This window comes from Vicugna pacos, chromosome 1 (assembly GCF_048564905.1).
Source record: "Vicugna pacos chromosome 1, VicPac4, whole genome shotgun sequence".
NCBI lineage: Eukaryota > Metazoa > Chordata > Mammalia > Artiodactyla > Camelidae > Vicugna > Vicugna pacos.
This window is the reverse complement of record NC_132987.1, coordinates 13,776,895-13,798,820: the sequence shown is the minus strand read 5'-3', so window position 1 is coordinate 13,798,820 and position 21,926 is coordinate 13,776,895. Positions and strand designations below refer to the sequence as shown.

Sequence of the window (21,926 nt, the reverse complement as noted above, 5' to 3'; positions counted from 1 at the left end):
AGTGGGCTCTCTGGCTCCAAAGTTATCCCACGCATTTCTCAACTGCCCCAAGAAAAACAGCTATTATACAAACTTTAACTAAAGATTACCTGAAAACTAAAGAAGTAGCCATAAACTTGGCAGGTAATGTATATCCCACAAGCATAGTTTAATTACAGCACAGAAGGCTGAGTTTTATAACCTGGGGAAACATTTGGCTAGAAATTCAAACAGGCCATGCCATGGCTTCTGCTAACCTTAACTTAAAAGACCCTGAATAATTTTAAAATTGGGAAAACACAAGCAAATGTTAGATCCTGATTTTTTTTTCTGTAGTGAAATAATACATATAAACTGTAGCCCACAGGCTTCTAAGACTCCGCCCTTGAGGACATTGCTCTACAGTTTACTATATGAGCATAGTTGAGAAAACTGTGCCCTGTTAGCTTGAAAATCACCTACCAAAGAGGCTAACTCATCCTCCGAGGAAGGCATGGTTGAGAAATACCTTGAAAAAATAACAAACCTGCATGCACTGGCTATTTACTGAGTATATACAGTAATTGTCCAGTTTTCTCAATCAGTTTCTGTTCATTTGCTTATCCATTCATTAAGGAAGTGTTTATTTTAAGAGAATTATAATTGGAACCAAGGAGGTTACAAAAAAGTTTATTTTTGTACTGCTTACTATAAAATCAGGGGCAACATACGTATTTATTTGAAAGAACATAATCCCTAATTAAGATATAAGTAAGTGGACTGCGGCCCCATGGAGTCTGTAGATGCAAGTGCTGAAAAAATGCAAAGCAAGAAAAATACAGGAGAAAAGCTTTAAACTTTTAACTTTGAAATCATTTTAGATTTACAGAAGAGTTGCAAACATAGTACTGAGTTCCTGTATACCATTCTCTTAATACTAACATCTTATATAACCATGGTATAATTATAAACTAAGCAATTAACATTGGTACAGTATTACTGACTAAAGTACCGCTCCATTTGAATTTCCCTTTTTTTTTTTTCCACTAATGTCCTTGAAGGAGTTCAGGACATGCCTCTTAAAAATACGCCACTTTAGCAAACGATTATTGAGAACTAAAGGCACTTAGGAAAGAGTAAATGCAGGAAGGACTCTCTGACCTCTCCTTTTCTACCTAAAAACAGGCCATAAAGCTTCTCATGGGAAAGGTGCCCTCCCTGGATCAGAATGAGAAGAGCATCCTTACCTGCAGAGACTGAGAATCAAGGCTGAAATGGGTCTGTACAAACTTACTGAAATAACTTTTATGTCCACTGGTTTCCCTCCCACCCCATCTATGTCCCACTGCCTTCCCCACAACCTACTGCCCCCAGTCCAACCCCTTTGTGCTGTCTTTTCATCACAAATCTACCATTTGCTTAAAAGGTGTAAAACCTTCCTGCTCTGGTCATTTCTTCAAGGTCTTCATTCTCCTGTGAAGGCCCTCACCTACATGCAAAAATTGAATAAAACTTGTATGCTTTTCTTCTGTTAACAGTCTTATGTCAGTGTAAATCTTAAGTCCAGCCAAAGATCCTAAGTGGGTAAAGGGGAATTTTTCCTCCCCTATATCCTTTTTCTGTTCCTGGCTCCAACCCAGGGTCCCACATTGCATTTAGTTGTCACCTCCCTAGTCTCCTTCCCTCCATTACAGTTTCTCAGTCTTTCCTTGCCTTCATTCTTTCATGTCCTTGTTACTGTTCAAGGGCACGGTGCAGGTATTTTGTAGAATGCTCCTGGATGTGGGGTTGTGAATTTAAGGGAAGAGCACCACAGAGGTGAAGTATTCTCTTCATCGCGTGATATCAGTGTGTACATGCTGTTAACGTGACTTATTACTGGTGGAGTTCACCTTGATTATTCAGGTAAGGTGGTGTCTGCCAGGTTTCTCCACTGGAAAATTACTAACGTTCCCTTTCCATTCTCTGTTGATTCGAAGTGAGTCACTAGCCCAGCCCACACTCCAGGGAAGAGGAACTGACCTTCACCTACTGGAGGAAGAAGTCTCAAAGAACTTCAACATACGTTAAACCCACCACAGTAATAAATATTTTGGGAGAGATACTTTGAATCTACGCAAATACGCCATCTCTCAAAGTCTTGCCTGAATTTTAGTATTCATTGATCTTGTCTACAGCAATTTACTCTGGTGTTCTAATGATGATTTTCTATTTATCTCTATATTTTCTATATTTAATAATTGAGATTCTTTTTTAAGGAATATTTATCCTCTCTCCTCATTTATTAATATCAGTATGATATCACTGACACTTGTTCTCTTCTTTGGATTATACAATATGATATTGGTTTATTTTCTTGCTAAAATTACTCCAGCTTTGGCCACTGGAGGTTCATTTAGATTTGCTTCTGTGTCTTTTTAAGATGGTCTTTATCTCTTTTTTTTTCCTTGACCATTTTCTTACTTTCTGGCATTACAAGATGCTCTAGGTTTATTTGGTATTTTCCTTTCCCAGATTTAGAATGAGCCATTTCTCCAAGGAGCACTGGCTCATTTTACCAGAAAAGGGTATTTAGAAACCAAGATCTGGACACTAGGTACACTCATTACTAGACAGATTCTGCCATTCCTAGGCCTTCTCAGGAAACAGAGCTAGAAAACCTATGTATATTAACTTCATACTGCTCATACTGTTACTTCCAACTTTAAACCAACGCCAAAGGACTCATTTAAGCATTCACAGGAGGGGAGTTTCTAATCAGAGAAAGTTTGTTTTTTTTTTTAAATTGAAGTATAGTCAGTTTACAATGTTGTGTCAATTTCTGGTATACAGCACAACGCTGCAGTCATACACGAATTACACATACTTGTTTTCATATTCTTTTTCACCGTTAGCCACTAGAAGATATCAAACATGGTTCCCTGCACTACACAGTATAAACTTGTTTATCTGTTTTATATATAACAGTCAGTTTCTGCAAATCTCAGACTCCCTGTTTATCCCTTCCCACCCACCCCTTTCCCCCCAGTAACCATAGGTTTGTTTTCTATGTCTGTGAATCTGTTTCTGTTTTGTAAAGAAGTTCCTTTGTCTTTTTTTTTTTTAAGATTCCACATATGAGTGATATCATATGGTATTTTCTTAGAGAAAAGTTTTAATCAAAGAAAGATTTCCCAAAATAGGCCAGGCTGAGAGGTGAAAACACCAGAATGGTCATTAATTGAGTTTCTTTGATTAAAATCTTCTCAGCAGGTGGTAGCAGGTCATATTGCGTACATTTTATAGGCGAGAAAAGTGGGACTCCAGGGAGGTCAAGGAACATGGCCAGTATCTACGATACTGGTAAGAGGGAAGACTTCCCCTATCTGTGGGATGTTCATAACTTGGCATACCAGAGGAGAGGACAGGGAGCTCTCCAGACCAGGAAAATACAATGAGTGAAGGCAGAGGAGCACGCACTGGGGCTGGCAGGACATCCTCCTGGTTGAGGCAGAGCACGGGCTCTCTACTCCCCCAGTACAGTGCAGCACAGTGAGGATTTACCCAGGGACTAAAGGAAATTCCATACCTAAGCCCTGCTTCTGCTTCCTTGGGTAATTGGCTTCATCTCTCTGTACTTCTGTTTCCTTATCTGGAAAACAGTTGCATCTTTTTAGCATACCAGGCAATAATAAAAGGTAAAGGAATGAAAATATGAATGTAAACTCTTCTGCTTCATAAAAGGTTTTGTTTCTGGAGCTGTTATGAGGCTAAATAAATAATGTAATTGAAAATGCACTTTATAAACACAAAACATTCTTTTATAACAGGTTGAGATGAACACAATGTACTTTAATATCATGGGAAGTATTAATTGATTATATCAGTCTATAAAATCTGGAAATGAGACAAACTCAAAAGATCCCATTGTAAAAAATGACTAAAGCAAGATATGTTTCTAGTACTTTTAACATATGGAAGTAGTGTGTGATATTAATTCCAAATGCTGAGCTCCTTTTAAATTCAGCCCTGGAATATAAACTCCCAGAAGACAAGTCCATGCCTTAGGAAGACTTTTGGATTTCCAGGAGGCCAGAGGCTCTAAGTAGGAGTGACACATGCTTCTTTTCACTACTACTGTTTTTCGCTGTCTCTGTCACACATGACAAGTTATCAGCTTGGGCAGAGAGGGAGCATAGTACGGATTAAAAGCACAAACAATGGAGCCAAATCATCTGTATTCCAATCCTGTCTATTCCACTTATTAGTTGTACAACTTTATGTAACTTCTCCATGCCTGTTTCCTCATACGTAAAATCAAGAAAATGACAACGTAATACAACTAGGGCTGTTTTGAAAGTCAGTGAATAGACATACGTAAAGCATTTAGAGCAGTGCCGGGAACATGGTGAAAACCTAGTAAGTGTTAGATGTAATTGCACTTCACTAATAATCTTATCAGGTAGAGTTCCTAATGAGGGGGCACGGGTTGTTAGTTCAAAGTACTAGAGACATTTTATTATCTTATCTAATCACACGAGGAGAGGGGAAGAGCAGAATCACACTGAATACAGGTAAAGCTTGCTTCTTAGAACTAACTTCATGCTGAGAATGTGACTTTTAAGGAGCAGGGAAATACGGAGTTTGGGATTCTGCTTCAGAGCAGCAGCTCCCTGGCCCAGCCTCCGTCCCTCTGCTTTCAAACACATGCCTCCACCCTGAGCAGCGCTGTGTGCTTGGTCTCCTGACACTGAAACCCACCCTTACTCCACCAGCTGAACTGCCCTCCCATCTCCCCTCACAGGATAAATGCTGTCCATCCTCAAATCTACTGTCACTTCTAACCCCTCTTCAGAATCTTTCTTCATGTCAGCCAACCCCAACCTCTGTTTTTAACTCTCTTCATTTGCATGCTGAGAAGCACACCATTCCGAATACAATTTTTTTTAACTGAAGTATCCATGTATATTAGGAGTGTCCACCCAACTGGACTGTGACTTCCTTGAGAACAGAGCCATGTCTTACACAGCCTTCTCGTGTAGCCTTCAGCAGTGGTTCTCAACAGGAGATGATTTTGGCCTCAGGTAACCTTTGGTAATAACTGGAGACATTTTTGGTTATACAACTGAGGGAGTGAGATGTTACCTGCGTCTGGTGGGTAGAGACCAGAGATGCTGCAAAACAACTCAAAATGCACAGGACAGTCGGTCCTCCCCTGTAACAAAGAATTTTCTGGTTCAAAATATTCTTTGTGCCAAGGCTGAGAAACTTCTGCCCAACAGTATCCAGGACAGTGGAAAAATGAGATTCATTCTAATTTTGTGATTTTTTTTTTCTGTAATATCTCAATGAGCTAAGCACTAACTCTCAACTTCCATTCCAAAGTCATACCCACTAACCTGGGGTGCCTTATTACCAGCAATAATAATCATGAAAACAAGAGGGAATATTTTGTCTTTATGTTGTTTGGGCCTTGTAGTATTTGTGTCACCCTCAGTGGCATCAGCAGCAGTGACTGTTTAATTCTCACCATGAATAAAGACAATGACATCTCCTTGGCATTGAGAAGATGACTATATACGTCAGTCCTGGCCTCCTGCCTCAGCACAGCCATAGGCTCTGAAGGCCGTTTACCAGCAGCCTCAGCCCAGATTACTTCTTGGATTATCAGCAGCCCTTCCCCTGGGCAGGTGGGGCCCGAGGTTGATTTTGTTGCTCTTGCCCAGGTGTATCTACGGGGACTAGAGTGGTCTCTAGGCCACCTATATGTCCACCTCATTGCAGTTTTTTCTTACCAACCACCAGACTTGTCCAGTTCCCAGGGGATGGGCTCTGCTCCCAGTACCTCAGTCACTGGCCGTGAGCCTGTTTCCACCACAATGGCCTTGCTGGCACCGTAGCCTTGGAACTAGCCTGACCACTAGCAAGATCTGTGCCTGCTTCCCTCAATAGCTTAGACCACCTGTCCTCAAGTCTTCCTGGATATCAACTGTTCCACTATAGATGGTATGATTTTAACATTTATTTATTTATTTATTTATTTATTTTTATTGAGGTATAGTCAGTTTACAATGTTGTGTCAGTTTCTGGTGTACAGCACAAGTCTTCAGTCATACATGAATATACATAACGTTCATTTTCATATTCTTTTTCACTGTAAGCTACTACAAGATATTGAATTTCCCTGTGCTATACAGTATAAACTTGTTTATTTTATATATACCAGTCAGTATCTGCAAATCCCGAACTCCCAGTTTATCCCTTCCTATCCATCTCCCTGCTGGCAACCACAAGTCTGTATTCTAGGTCTGTGAGTCTGTTTCTGTTTTGTAAATAAGTTCATTTGTCTTTTTTTTTTTTCTTAGATTCCTTAACCTTCATTTTAAATAATTTTCATCCTAAAAGATTTGAGCACTACCACCATGATCGGCTCAGCTGGATACTTTGAATGAACCTCTATAGTGAGGGCCTCTCCCCAAACTACTGTGATAAGTACAGCTCATTCCACTACTGACATGGAGCCAAAGATGGCACATGCAAAATTTTTTTGGTGAGGAAAAGGGACATACGCAAATATTTTTTAAAGTTTCTTAGCACAATATGTAATGATTACAGAAAACAAAATAAATGAATCATTACATGTTGCTGTCTCATTCTCAGAGCCTTATTTCATTTGAATTTTCTGTCTCCTGGTAATGTGATACGTTTCCATCACTCAAATGTGATTATGGCTTAAGACTTTTTATGCACTGCAGAAAATGGATGAAGTAAATAAAAGGAATAGACTGAGATCAGAGCAATCAATTTTGCACTTAATTTCTATTTTGTGGAGGTGTTTTTTAAGACTCTTTACCACCCCTTACCTGTATCCTGCTCAGATGTTATCCTCAAAAACAAACAAAAAAACTTATAAGGTTGTCAGAGTTATAAAGTACAAAATTGCCCAGCTAATAATATTTTTTCAAAGCAACCTAGTCTCTGAATTTAAAAATTCAGATATGCTACCATTCACAGGATAATGCCTATGGACATGATATTTCAAGTTACCAATAGATATGAGGTAATATACATAATTGATTACTTGCATTAAATCAGTACAGTTTATTACCAAGTCATGGTGATCTGCACCTGCAGGGCTCATAGAGACAACTGAAGGAACTCAGACGTTTACAACTAGAGTGTATATGTGCACCAATCCCAAGATTTATAACTATAAAATATATTTTTAAGAAAATTATATAAATATATGAAGAAAAGGTAGGATTTCTGGAATGTTTGAGTGATGAGCTCAGTGAATATTTGCCCCAGAAAGCAATGATAAACCTGGGCAAATTGTTGAAAACAACCAAATTTGTTGAAACTTGTTAAAATAGCAAAAATCAGAGTGGAAATAAATGAAATAGAGACTAAGAAGACAATAGAAAAGATCAATGAAGAGCTGTTTTTTTAAAAAAATTTAAAAAAAAAGACAAACCTTTAGCTAGACTCAGCAAGAAAAAAGAAGACTCAAATAAAATGAGAAATGAAAGCTAGATGTTACAACTGATACCACAGAAATACAAAATCATAAGAAACTAGTAGGAACACCAACAAATTGCACAACCTATAAGAAATGGATAAGTTCTTAGAAACATATAACCTACCAAGACTGAATCATGAAGAAATAGAAAATCCAAACACACTGATCACCAGTAAGAGGATTAAATCAATAGTCAAAAATCTCTCAACAAACAGAAGTCCAGGACCAGATGACTTCACTGGAAAATTCTACCAAACATTTAAAGAAGAATCAATACAAATCATTCTTAAACTTGTCCAAAAAATGGAAGAGAAGGGAACACATCTAAGCTTATTTTATGAGGCCAACATTACACTGATATTAAAACCAGACAAGGACACTATCAGAAAAGAAAATTACAGACCAATATCCTAATGAACATAAGTGTAAAAATCCTGATCAAAATGTTAGCAAATTGTATTTAACAATACATTAAAAGGCTCATACACCATGATCAAGTGAGATTTATTCCAGGGATGTAAGGATAGTTCAATATCCACAGATCAATCAGTCAATCACAATCAATGTGATTTCACCACATTAACAAAATGAAGGCTAGAAATCAGATGATCATCTTAACAGCTGCAGAAGAAGTATTTGAGAAATCTAACATCCATTCATGATAAAAAAACTTTCAACAAAGTGGTTATAAAAGAAATGCACCTCCAACATAAAAGAGGTTATATATGACAAACCCACAGCTAACATCATCTTCAATGGTAAAAAGCTGAAAGCTTTTCCTGTATGATTAGAAACAAGACATTGTTGGCATTTTTATTCAACATACTATTGGTAGTCATAGCCACAGCAATTAGGCAAGAAAAAGAAATTAATGGCATTCAAATCAGAAAGGAAGAAGTAAAACTTCTCTCCATTTGTAGACGACATACTATATACACAAAAATCTAAACTCCAGCAAAAAACTGTTAGAGCTAATAAATTCAGTAAGGTTGCAGGATACAAAAGCAGAATAATATTTTGAATAAGATTCAAAAAAGAATAAAACACCTAGGAATAAATTTAACCAAGGATGTGAAAGACCTGTACACTGAAAACTATAAGGCACTGAAGAAGACAGAAATAAATTCGAAGATAGTCCATAATCGTGGATTGAAAGAATATTAAATGGTCACACTACCCAAAGAAATACAGAGATTCAGTGTAATCCCTATCAAAATTCCAATGGCATTTTTCACAGAAATAGAACAAACAGTCCTAAAATTTAAATGGAACCACGAAAGACCCCAAATAGTTAAGGCAGTCTTGCAAAAGAAGAACAAAGCTGGAGATACCACACTTCCTGATTTCCAACTATACTACAAAGCTAGTAATCAAAACAGTATAGTATTGGCATAAAAACAGACACATAGATCAATGGAAAAGAATAGAAAGCTCAGGGGAAAGCATGCCTACATGGTCAATTAACTGATGACAAAGGAGCCAAGAACACATAATGGGGAAAGAACAGTTCCTCCATTAAATGGTGTTGGAAAAAACTGGACAGCCACATGCAAAATAATGAAAAACAGGACCACCATCTTACACTATACACAAAATGAATTAAAGACTTAAATGTAAGATCTGAAACCATAAAACTAGGGAAAAAAATAAGGGATAAACTCTTAGACACTGGTCTTGGCAATGATTTTTGGATTTGATACCAAAAGCAAAGAAAATAAAAAGCAAAAATAACCAAATGGGACTACATCAAACCAAAATGCTTCTGCACAGCAAAGGGAACCATCAACAAAATTAAAAGGCAACCTACAGAATGGGAGAAAATATTTGAAAATCACACCTTATAAGAGGCTAATATCCAAAAAGTATAAAGAACTCATAAAAATCAATAGAAAAAAAACCAAATAATCTGATTAAAAATGGGCAGAAGATCCGAATAGACATTTTTCCAAAGAGGATGTACACATGGTCAACAAATACATGAAAAAAATGCTCAACATCACTATATCACTAATCATAATGGAAAGGAAAATCAAAACCACAGTGAGATTTCACTGAGGTGATATCATCTCACACCTGTCAGAATGGCTATCATCAAAAAGATAAGAAATAACAAGTGTTAGCAAGGATATCAAGAAAAGGGAACCCTTGTGCATTGTTGGTGGGAATATAAATTGGTGTAGTCACTATAGAAAACGATGTGAAGATTCCTCAAAAAGTTAAAAACAGAACCACCATATGGTCCAGCAATTCCTCTTCTGGGTATTTAACTGAAAATGGAAACACTAATTCAAAAAGATTTCTACCCCTTTATGTTCACTGCAGCATTATTTATTATAGCCAAGGCATGGAAACAACCTAAGGGTCCATCAATTGATGAAATGCGTAAAGAAACTGTGACACACACACACACACACACACAGAAATATTATTCAGCCAAAAAAAATAAATCTTGCCACTTGTGATAACATGGATATACCTTGAGGGCATTATGCTAAGTAAAATAAGTCAGAGAAAGACAAATACTGTATAATCATTCACATGTTGAATCTAAAGGGAAAAAAACTCATGGATTCAGGAAACAGATTTGTGGTTACCAAAGGCAGGGTGTATGTATAGGGTAGGGATGGGACAAATGAGTCATGGTGGTGAAAAGGTATAAACTTCTAGGTATAAGATAAATAGGTCTTGGGGGTGTAATGTACAGCATGGTAACTATACTTAACACTATCACATCGTATATTTGAAAGTAAGCTAAGAGAATAAATGTTAAAAGTTCTCATTACAAGAAAAAATATAACTATGTGTGGTGATGGGTGTTAAATAAACATTGTGGTAACCATTTCAAAATATATACTTATACACAAATCAAATCACTATCTTGTATACCTGAAACTAATACAATTTATGTGTCAATTGTATCTCAATAAAAAATCAAAACAAAACAAAATGACCATTTAAAGATTCTGGAAATTAGTAAACAATAAAACAAAACAAAGTAAAAAACCAAAACTGGGTTAGAATGTGAACAATAAAGAGGAATGTCCAAGCTGAAAAAAAAAAGATTCTGGAAATTTAATACAAGCTAAAGATTCATTCAAGAAAACCTACTAAATCTCAGTAAGAACAGTGGGCGTCTGTGACATTCTGGCCAGGGATTGTCCCATCTCTCGCCCTCTCCCATCTCAGCTTCATTACCTGAAAATTCTGCTCAAGCCTCAGCAGATGGAGAAGGCTGTGGGAACTGGCAGTTCTCTGCCCTGCTGCAGGGGGCTGACTTTATTTGGAGCAGAGCATGGAAAAATTCCTGTCTGGGCACTGCTGGAAACAATAGTTATCTCGGTGGCAAACAATAAGGAAAGGCTAAAATCATGAGCTGCCTGAGGTCTCGATACTGGCTGGGACAAGCACAAAACGGCAGACGAGCCACAAATTTAACAAGGAGACCCAGGGAAGGAAACAACCAAAGAGAGCCTGGGCGAGAGCCCCCTTAGCTCCGGCCTAGAGAGCTGTGCGTGCTCAGCAGAGACCAGACAGGATTCTAATGAGCTACGTGCCACTTGTCCTTGGCTGATTTTCCCCTAGTCATTCATTGTGTGTCTAGCACATCAAATGACAGCTAAACTCATTTATACCTACCCACTGTGGTCACATATCATAAGACGTTACAGACCATCTGCGCTGCCTCCTTTACTACACAGATGGTAAAACCAAGGCGTCTGAGCAGTCTAAGAACATGAGTTTCTAAAAAGTTAGTAGAAACTCAACAGAGGTTAGTTTCAAATAGCTCCTTAGGGCTTTGTTAAAAGTTCATTTACCTGCAAAAAGTTGACAAAATTAAACAAAAAAAGTGGTCTGGTAAGTTCAGACTACCTGTATCAAATATACATAAAAATCTTCCTCAATCTTTATCCTGTGTTTGGTCTCCCTTCCCTTTGTTTTATTCTTTTCTTTTGAGAATTTTTTTGAAGGAAGAGACTCTAAGGGGTTCCTCGGGAATCACTCTTGTGGGTTTGCTAACAGGTGATAAACCCTGCACTGAAAAATGGCTCACACCTAGCCTATGGATAGTGATCCACGTTATGGCCGCTGCTCTTAACTGATCCTCTTCCCTTCTGTTCCAGTTTGCCACAACTCCTGGCTCCTGGTTCGAGCTCTTCATTTTGTGTGTTTTGCGGGTGACAATCAATGCTAAAAATACTGCAGTCTTTTGGTTGACTACCAGCAAGTCTCAGGGAAAATGACGATGACAGAGATATATGCTCCACTTCCAACTGCCACCCCAAACTATTAACATTTTCATCTTTACAACACAGATTTTTTTCCATAATAAAAGGCTATCCATGCATGTCCTCAAGTTTTCTTACTGTAAATTCTGCTTGTTTAAGCAAGTAATTATAAGTTCCCTTGAAGACAAGAGAACACTCCATGTGCATTCAAGCCTCTGATTCCCCAGAGCTTGGAAGAATGCAGGAAGCTACTTCAGTTTGGTGACAAGGAATCCTGCTCCCAAGACAACCTCTGTATGTTCTTGCTGTTTCTGATGGCTTGACATTTGGCTCATCCTTGGAATTCAGTCAGTTTTAAATTGCTAGGAATAATAAGGAATAAATCCCTGTGTTTATACAGCTGACATCTGCTGATCAGAACCTTGTCTTGTCTGTCTTTGTGATAAGGAGAGGCAGAAATTTTAATAGTCTAAAAACATTACTGACAAATAGCCTAACCAGCATTCAGGAAAGAGTGCAAAGCAAAGGCTGGCTGTTGCACAGTGGACCGAGCCCCTTCCTCAGTTTTTTTTTTTTTTCCTATTTTTGTTACTTGAAGACAGCATTGCGGATAGAAGGCTAGAATCTGGGGTGGGTATGGAGCATCTCTATCAAGGGAAAACACCTGGGTGAGGCTAATTATTCACAGAAACCATATCTGTTCTTTCAAATGAGAAAAAAAAAATACCAAAATGTGTCCGGAGGCAGTGTGGTATGAACTTTGCTACCAATTATACCTGGGCCACCATGAACCTGCTTAGTGACCCTGGGCACTTTCCTTACTCTCTGAGCTTCTCTGAGTTCCCTGAACAGCACAATTGATTAAATTAGATGATTTAGGTAAAATTCAGGTAAAACACTGTTCACACATGCTTGCCTGTATCACCTACTTTCCTTCTTACCAGTGCCATCCAGAGGCAGGTGCTAAGAGTGACAAACTCATCTGTCTGCAGATATAGGAATTCATTTTATTGTCATAATTGTAATTTCTGAGAGCAACAATAAAAATGATAGAAATCATTCTGCAATTTAATAACTCAAATTCTTTTCTGGGGGGTGGGCAGGATAAAATGAGTAACTCTTACTTGACATTGTTCCTCCTGAGTCACTTCTAAAAGATCAGATATTTTAACAGCAGCTGAACCATGCAGCAGGATCCCATGAGTCAACCACCACCACGAACATGAATAGGCTAGGAATTATTTCAGATCATGATGTTGACAAATAGAATACAGCTCCCCAAAGAAAATATTTTGAATAACTTTTTTCCCCCCAAAATTCCCCTGCCAGCTCCCTCCTCTGTCAAGAAATGCCTGGATGGAATGGGACCCTCTGCATGCTCGAGTCCAGAGAACTCCATGACGGCACCAGGCAGAAGGCAGGGAATTACTCAGGTTTCCAACTGACACACCAAACCTGCTGTCAAAGCGGCTTACCACCCTGGCAGGGAGAAGCTCCTCTCAACTCTCAGCAGGGACCACCACAGTCACTCCATGCGAGTGACGAATAAGTCACTGAATCACTGCGATGACTCATGCATCGAAAACAAAGCCCCCATCTGGGCTCCTCTGAGAGGCCAGGCGGGAATCTCCAGGGGGAGAATCTGGCCTTGCTAGCTAAAAACAGCAGGTAGGAAGCATAAGCCTTGCAAATACTTTTTTAATTAAATGGAAGATTTTTTTTTTCCCCTTCCCTCTTCCCTTGTTCTGCCTCTTTCTTCTTTTCATTCCCTCCTGTCTTACCAGATGCTCTTAGACACTCTGGGTCACATCTGCCAGCCTGTTACGACAAAAACAGACCCCCAACAAGAGGTTCCCTCAGCCAAGAGCAAGCACTGCTCAGTAACAATCATTTTGCAAGAAGCAGTGAAGGCAGTTCTACATTTCAAATTCCTGACCTAAAATTTAACCGAAATCTAACAGTTAGTTAATTATATTTTACTTATTGCTGAAAATAGACCCTTTGCATCCTGAAATAGGGATCTATATTCTAATTCAGGAAGCAAAAGAACTGAAGATCAGAACCACCAGGTATAATCAGAAAATGTTGAGTTCTCAGCACAGAGGTATCCCTAATATATTAAACACTGATTCTCCTAAAACCAACTCACCATTTGTCCTGAAAACACGTCAAATGGTTTGTATAACAAACTAAACTCCTTCTCTCCCTGCAACGGGACTTTCACCAGCCCCGCAGACATGCGCATCACCCCTGTGCTCTCAGTCTCGCCAGCTTTCTAGATTAGAGACAATGGAGTACATCCTCTAATCTCTCTGCTTTAAATCTGCTGTTAAGATTTTTATCTTGCCAAAGTCTTTTAAAATATCATTTCTTCTCTGCATTACCTTTGCTTTGCCTTTGGTTTAGGTACTCAGCCTCCTCCCAGGTGATCACTGCAACTCATGGCCCACCAGGCAATCGTGTATTTTACTTATCAGTAATGCACCTAATCATGTCACTCCGCTGCTTTAAATCTCCCCCAACTCTCTGCTGCTTTCAGTTTGGCATTTACGGCTCTTCACAACCCACTAGCTAGCTAGCTAACCTCCCCGGCTCCATCTGGCACCGACCCGCTCCTAAGCTCCAGTCCGCTGCCTTGATGAATGTTCCATGAACGTACCCAGAGTTCTCCACACTTCACATCTCAGCCTTTCCTGAGATGCCCCCTGCTCCCCATGCTCTTAATACTTAGCCTCCCCTCTCTGTGTTCTCAGTACTGTATCCTTATCTCAAATTTTGTACTTAGTTACACTGCAATTATATACTTTATGGGAGTGTTTCTTACTCATCTCTCTAACACTGATATGTAATAGAGAGTTCACTATTAAAACAAGACTCACTTAAAGAAATTCTAAAGGACATACTTCAGAAAGAAGGAAAATGACTGCATCTGGGAACCCTGAACTGGAAGAAAGTAGTGAGGGAAAGTATTGACAAATAGACGGATAAAACCAAGCAAACGTTATTTAAAACTGTAAGAAAAATGTGCAATTTGTGGAGGAAAAATAGAGAAGCCGAGGTGAGGTAAGTTTTTGAATTTTGGAGTATGAGTGGTAACATACTTAAGACATAGAAACTTTTTAAAGTATGTCTGTTGACAGCTACTAAGGGAACATACATAAAGCATATAATGTCCAAAGAAGTAGGGGGTGAAGCTGGAACTGGGAGAAAAAAATATCAATTCAAAAGATAGAAAGAAGAGAGTGGGGAAAAGAAAGAGAAAACATGAAGAAAACTACAAAAAACAGTAATAGAAATAAATTTAAATATATCATCAATTGCAATAAATGCAAAAGACCCCACTTTCCAATTAAAAGTAAAAAACCTAGTGATATGCTGCTTGTAAAAGACCCACCTAAAATATGGAAACAACACACACACATAAGGTTTATAAATCTGTATGCACTTAGAAATATTATCTGAAAATATGCAAGACAAAAACTGACGTGGTAACTAGAGAAATGGACAAACCACTGGAGAGAGAAACCACAATACAATTCTTCTAGTAATTGACAGTTTCAGCAGATAAAAATCAGTTAGGATAGATGAGATTTAAACGATTAAGCGAGCACCACAGCAAAGTGAGTCACATGAAGTTTTGGACTTCCTAGTGCATATAAAAGTTATGGTTACACCATACTGTAGTCTAAGTGTGTAATAACATTATGTCTAAAAAAGACAGTGTACATGCCTTAATTTAAAAATACTTTATTAAATTAAAATTAAATATTAAATAAAAAATACTTTATTAAATTATTAATACTTAAAAAAATGCTACCATCGTCAGCCTTCAGCAAGTCCTAATCTGCTTGCTGGTACAGGGTCTTTCTTTGATGCTGATGGCTGCTGACTGATCAGGGTGGTGGCTGCTGAAGGCTGCGGTGGCTGTGGCAATTTCTTAAGACAACAATGAAGGTTACCACATTGACTGAGGTTGAGAGGTTGGTTCATGAGTTTTAAGGAGAGAAGCTGTCTCCATAACATAAAAGTGCGAGGTGAAGTAATGGGTGCTGATACAGAAGCTGCAGCAAGTTCTCTGGAAGACCTTGCTAAGGTAGTCAGTGAAGGTGGCTACACTAAATGACAGATTTTCAGTGTAGGTGAAACAGTCTTATATGGAAGAAGACACCATCTAGGACTTTCATAGCTAGAGAGGAGGAGTCAGTGCCTGGCTTCAAAGCTGCAAAGGACAGGCTGTTAGAGGCTAATTTAATGCCAGTGGTGACCTGAAGTTGAAGCCAGTGCCCATTTACCATTCTGAAAATCCTACCACCCTTAAGAATTATGCTTAATCTATTCCATGTATGCTCTGGAAATGGAACAAAAAGGCCCCATGACAGCATATCTATTTAAAACATGGTTTAGTGAATATTTTAAGTACACTGTTGCTCAGAAAAGACGATTCCTTTCAAAATATGACTGCTCCTTGACAGTGCACCTGGTCTCCCAAGAGCTCTGATGGAGAGGGACGGCGAGATTCATGTTGCTGTCATGCCTGCAACACAGCACCTGTTCTGTGGTCTGGATGGATCAAGGAGTAACTTCAAGAAATGCACTTCACTAGGCTAGAGCTGCCATAGATAGTGTTTCCTCTGATGGATCTGGGCATAAGAAGTGGGAAACCTTTCTGCTTCAAACATTTAGCTTCAAACTTTTCTCATGCAGCTTCCTCACCTCTTTCAGCCTTCATAGAAGTAAAGAGAGTTACAGCCTTGCTCTGGATTAGGCTTTGGCTTAAGGGAATCTTGTGGCTGCTTTGATCTTCTATCCAGACCACTCAGACATTGTCCACATCAGCAGTAAGGCTGTTTTGTTTCCTCATTATTCAGGTGTTCACTGGAGGAGCACTTTAACTTCCTTTAAGAACGTTTCCTTTGCATTCACAACTTGGCTAACTGGCGCAAGAGGCGTATCTTGGCTTTTGACATGCCTTCCTTACTAAATCATTTCTAGCTTTTGATTTAAAATGAGAGGTGAGAAACTCTTCCTTTCACTTGAACACATAGAGGCCAGTGTAGGGCTATGAACTGACCTAATTTCAGTACTGTTGTGTCTCAGGGAATGGGGGGCCCAAGGAGAGGGAGAGAATTGGGGAATGGCAGATCAATGGAGCAGACAGAACACACACATTTATCAGTTAAGTTCACCATCTTATAGGAGTGCAGTTTGTGGTCCCTCAAAACAATTACAGTGGTAACATGAAAGATCACAGATCACCATAACAAACATAATAATAATGAAAAAGTTGGAAATATTGCAAGAATTACCAAAATGTGACACAGAGCCACCAAGTGACTGAATGCTATTGGAAAAATGGTGCCACCTTGATAAAGACTTGCCACAAACCTTTAATTTGTAAAAAATACACAATACCTATAAAGTGCAATAAAGTGAAACACAATAAAAAGAAGTATGCTTGTAGTATGATTTAGCAAATTCGATTTTCACAAAACCAATATGTAGAAATCAACTGCATGTTTATACTTGGCAATAATCAGTTAGAATGACACCATTAACCACAGTAACAAAAATTAAAAGTACCTATGAATACAGTTGACCCTCGAGCAACATGCGGGTTGGGGCACTGACCCCTGAGTAGTTTAAAATCCAAAGATAACTTTACAGTTGGTGCTCTGTATCCACAGTTCTGCATCTTCAGTTTAACCAACTGCAGGTCATGTAGTCCTGGAGCACATATTTATTTAAAAAATCCATGTATAGGTGGATGTGTGCAGTTCAAACCCATTGTGTTCAAGGGTCAACTGTAAATCTAACAAAAGATGTGGAAGTCTTTTTATATAAAATGTTTTTAATTGAAGTGAAAAACATGGTATGAAGATCCAAATAAAGGATTTTACTATAGATATGGTAATACCATATAAGGAAAGAAAGGGGGTAATTAATACAAAAATCAAGATGATCTGACCTCCAGGGGTAAGGAAGGAGAGTGTTTACTTCTTAACTTGGATAGTGTGTACACAAGTATTCATGTTTCTAATTCCTTAAAATGTACCTATAAATTTCATATTCTATTTCCCACGGATGAAATACCTTAGTTTTAAAAAAGTTCTATGTACACCAGAAATTGACACATTGTAACTAACTATACTTCAATTTTTTTTAAAAAAGGTCTAGAACAAACAGCTCTATTAATGCAAAAAGTATGTAAGTCTGTTGTGTGCCACGCCACAGGATTCCTACACTTACTAGGAGAGCTTGAGAGAAGATACTAATTTTGTAAACTTTGAGAAATGTGTCTTGAATAATCATTTAATCTCCAAGAAAGGAGGCAGCAGGTGCTATAAAATGCTAGAACAAACCCCTTTAGGAAACATTCAATTTTAAGTGTAATTGTCTTCACTTTTTAGTTTTAAATGGAAAGGTTTCTATGCAAAAGGGTTTACATAAATATTCAGCTGCCCTCTTCTGCAAACAAGGTAGAGAAGCAGAAACATGATGACAATTCAGGAACATTAAACAGCCATCAGCTCAACAATGATGGAAAATTTAAGGAGAGTCAACCTATCTACCTCATTAGCCAAATCCACTTGTGTTTTACAAGTAATTTATTTCTAACAGTGGAGAAAGTGCCAAAATTTTGCAGATGATTTACTTTTTTGAAGAGTGTAAATTACGGTGGGTTAAATTATAGGGAAATAAATTATATTTCATTTGCCTGACAATATGCTCCCTTTGGTAGGAGAGAAATGCCCAGAGATCACCTGGCTTGGGCACGAGCTTATAATCTATAGATTGGTTTATCTGTGTAGCAGATTGTATTTTCCAGAAGTGGCCACTGCAATATTTCCAGCTCTACATATTCTTCCAGAAACTTTCTACTTCCCTATCAAGAGATGGAATCTATTTCTACTCCCACTGAACCTGAATGGCCTTTATCATTGCTTCAATGCACAGAATGCACTGTAGGGATGCTGTGTGACTTCCTAGGGTGAGACATAAAAGAGAAGACCCGCGCCTGACTTTCTGTCTTGGGTCATATGCTTTGAGAGCACTGAGCTAGCATAGAAGTCTGGCTACCCTGAAGCAGTCATGCTGGAGAGACCACAAAGAAATAAAGATGCCGTGGAGCCCAGCTGTGCTAGTCCTCTCAGTCCAGGCTCCAGACATGTGAGTGAGTGAGCTTCAAATGCCAACCCTGCTGATGCTAAGTGGAGCAGAGATGAACCGTCCCCATTGAGCCCTGCCCAAATTGCAGATCTGTGAACATAATAAATACAGTTGTTGCTTTAAGACACTAACTTTGTTTTGCAGGTTTAGATAACTGTTGTCATAGCTCTGGGAAGGACACTGAATGCAAATGTCATCCTCTCATTTACCCAAAGGAGAAAAGACAGAACCACCAACCCAAACAAAACAGCGTCTTAAAAACCAAAATGATGGCACTGTATTTCACCCCCAAAGCAGCAGGCACCCCCTCTGAAAGTTAAATTTGATTTAGGATTATACTTTTTGTCACTGATCAATGATACTGATTAGTGGGTCTCTTTATAAAGCTGTTATTTGCAAAAAAAAAATCTTTAATATTTTTGCTTTTAATATCTTCAAGGGATCTCTGAGATGCAGGTTAACAACCTCTGCTTATAAATGAAATTGACTCCATTACTGTATCAACCTTTCATTTTAGTCTGTTTAACATTGGTGTCTACAGCATGGCATCAGATGTCCTCCTCAGACTCAGTGGAACCAAAATGTAATCACTGCGATTGGATGTTAGTGGAATTAGTGGAAAGTAATCAGATTTTAGAGCCAAATAAAATCCCTGCTCACTTACTCTGTGACCCAAGGCAAGCTACGTAACTTTCCTGAGTACATTTACTGATCTGTAAAATGGAAATAATACCTATCTATCTTGTAGGGTGGTTACAGAATTAAATGAGCCAATATATAAAAATACTTAGCATGCTTTTCACACCTAATAAGCAATCAGTAAGTTTCCTTTCCTTGACACCTCTGTTTTTGGGGGGTTTTTGTTTGTTTTTTAACTGAATGACAGGCCAAAGGAGTGTGAAGGTCCCTGGGTTTTCACAGTTAAAAGCAGCCCTCCCGAGAAAGTCAGGTCAGCTTCCTATCTCTGAGTGCTGCTCCAGCACTTGGAACTGGGTCTCCAACCTACACTGGGAGCTTCAACAGGAGCACCTCACTGGGGCCCTCTGTTCTGCTTTGCTTTGTTTGTGGTAGTTGATGTTTAAATGCTAAACATTTGAGCAAATTTAACTCTGCATTCCAGCTCCTGCTTCCTCCTTTGCTATCATGCATCTGCAGCAACCAAGAACTAATTTTATATATATCTATACATACATACATTTTTTTTTTTCATTTAGAGGTCACTGGGGGACTTTATCCCATAGAGATGTCTGAGCTGAATTACTGACCTGTCACATGAAGGTGGCAAAAAACAGGCAACTCAGGCATCTTAGAGGTTCTGGCCAGCAACCTCAAACTATGAGCAGACAAAAGTAAATGATGTTATGAGGAAACACAGAACCAGCCATTCTTCTGGGAATCTTCATCTGGTTCATGCTCAGCCTCTACGTTCACAATGAAGCAAGCTCCAGGGTGGACAAAGCACATGACTGAAAACCAGAGACCTGTCTACCACTTGCTACGTGATGTGAGCAAGTGAGTTCGCAGGCCTCTAATTCTTCATCTGGGAAGCTGTGGGATTAGACTAGGTGATCAAAACATGTGATGGCTGAGAGGGGCCTCAGGACCACCTGGTCTAACACTCTCACTTGACAGGTGAGAAATGAGGCCCAGAACAATTCAATGGCTTTCCTGATGTCACCACTCATAGACTAGAGATTGACACCTAAGGTTTTCCTGCTGCAACTGCTACTTAGTCCACAAAGTCCCACTTAAAATTATTTGATTCTGATGGTAATGAGGAAGGGGCACAATATGCATCCATATGCAAATTAGCTCAAAATGACTCAACAGGTTGAGTATTTCCTAATTTCTGAGCTAGCTTTTCTTGCCAGGGGAAGATTTGTTACTGTCTTGGATAACACATTATTCTCTAGGCCTGGAGAGCCTCTGTAGGTACTTTTCACTTTCTATGTTCCAGAACATGAAGGGTGAATTTCAGCACTGCCATCGGTGATGCCCCTCAAAAGCGGCAAGCACCCAATGAGAACCGATGAAGTCTGCGCTCTGTAACCTTCTGGTGATGGGGTCTATTATACTGTGTGCCAAACAAGGTTCAGCCCCAAGCAAGGTGCAGGGCAAAAAATTCTGACAAGGCTAAAGCCAGCGTCGGGGGGTGTCTTCATCTTCTGAATCATTATCTGCCTACATATTTCTTAATTCCTCCTATCCAGGGAAAAGAGAGGTTCTTAAAAATGAACAGGTGTGACCACAGGTGACTATGCTGAAGAACTCTGATTTGCCCGAAGAAAAGGCACTTTCATGGGGAGAGGGGAGAGTGAGGTTTCTTGGCCCAGCCACTCTAGAAGTTGGGTGCAAGGGGCAAAGGAGGACATTATAAAATCCAAATGAATATAAATCAAACACTATGACCTTAGGGGAAGGGTATAGCTCAAGTGGTAGAGCAGATGCTCAGCACCTAAGAGGTCCTGGGTTCAATTCCCAGTACCTCCTCCAAGCGGAAATCAATGAAAAAAATCTAATTACCTCCCCGTCAGAAAACAAACACAAGTCAACACTATGACCTTAACTAAGAACTAAACTAGAATTTGAACATCTGAATCCTTCATTAACGTACAACAGAAATTAAAGCCAAATGTGGCAAATGAAACAATGAGAAAGATAAAGGAGGGACTATAACCAGGAAATGCATTGATGTAATGGAATGAGCCCGTATGGAGCACAGGACCAGAGGAGCCGGAGGGAGGCACATTGTCAATGCTGGCACATTTTTATCTGCTAGAAAGACAATGAGGGTTGTATTTGGGAGCGAGGGTGGAGATAGCACAGTCAACCAGACAAATAACTCCTTGCCAGGCAGGTTCTAATACAGCTTGAGTGGAAATTTCCTTTTAAGGGCATAGGGCTTTTAAGGGCATATCTTCATCTGTGGTTCTGTGCTTCCAAAGTGAGATTCTGTCTCCATTAGAGTCCTCAAACAGGTCTCCCAAGAAAGGGAGCTAGAGAACAGCAGCCCTCTCTCTGCTGCCCAGTATGGCAGCCACTACCAGCCACATGGTCCCTGAGTGCTTGAAACATGG

At 39.1% G+C, this 21,926-nt stretch overlaps 1 protein-coding gene across 8 annotated transcripts in view; it reads right to left on the bottom strand.

The window, feature by feature from the left end:
- The window catches only part of TMEM108 (transmembrane protein 108), a 289,709-nt gene that overhangs the window by 173,884 nt on the left and 93,899 nt on the right, over positions 1-21,926 (bottom strand). The window contains exon 1 of one of the 8 annotated variants that reach the window (XM_072953523.1): positions 3,527-3,580. The exons of the other annotated variants lie outside the window; for them this stretch is intronic. The gene's annotated coding sequence lies outside the window, so the exon portion shown is untranslated. Of the gene's footprint in view, positions 1-3,526; positions 3,581-21,926 lie in introns of those variants that run through there. 8 annotated transcript variants of the gene reach the window in all.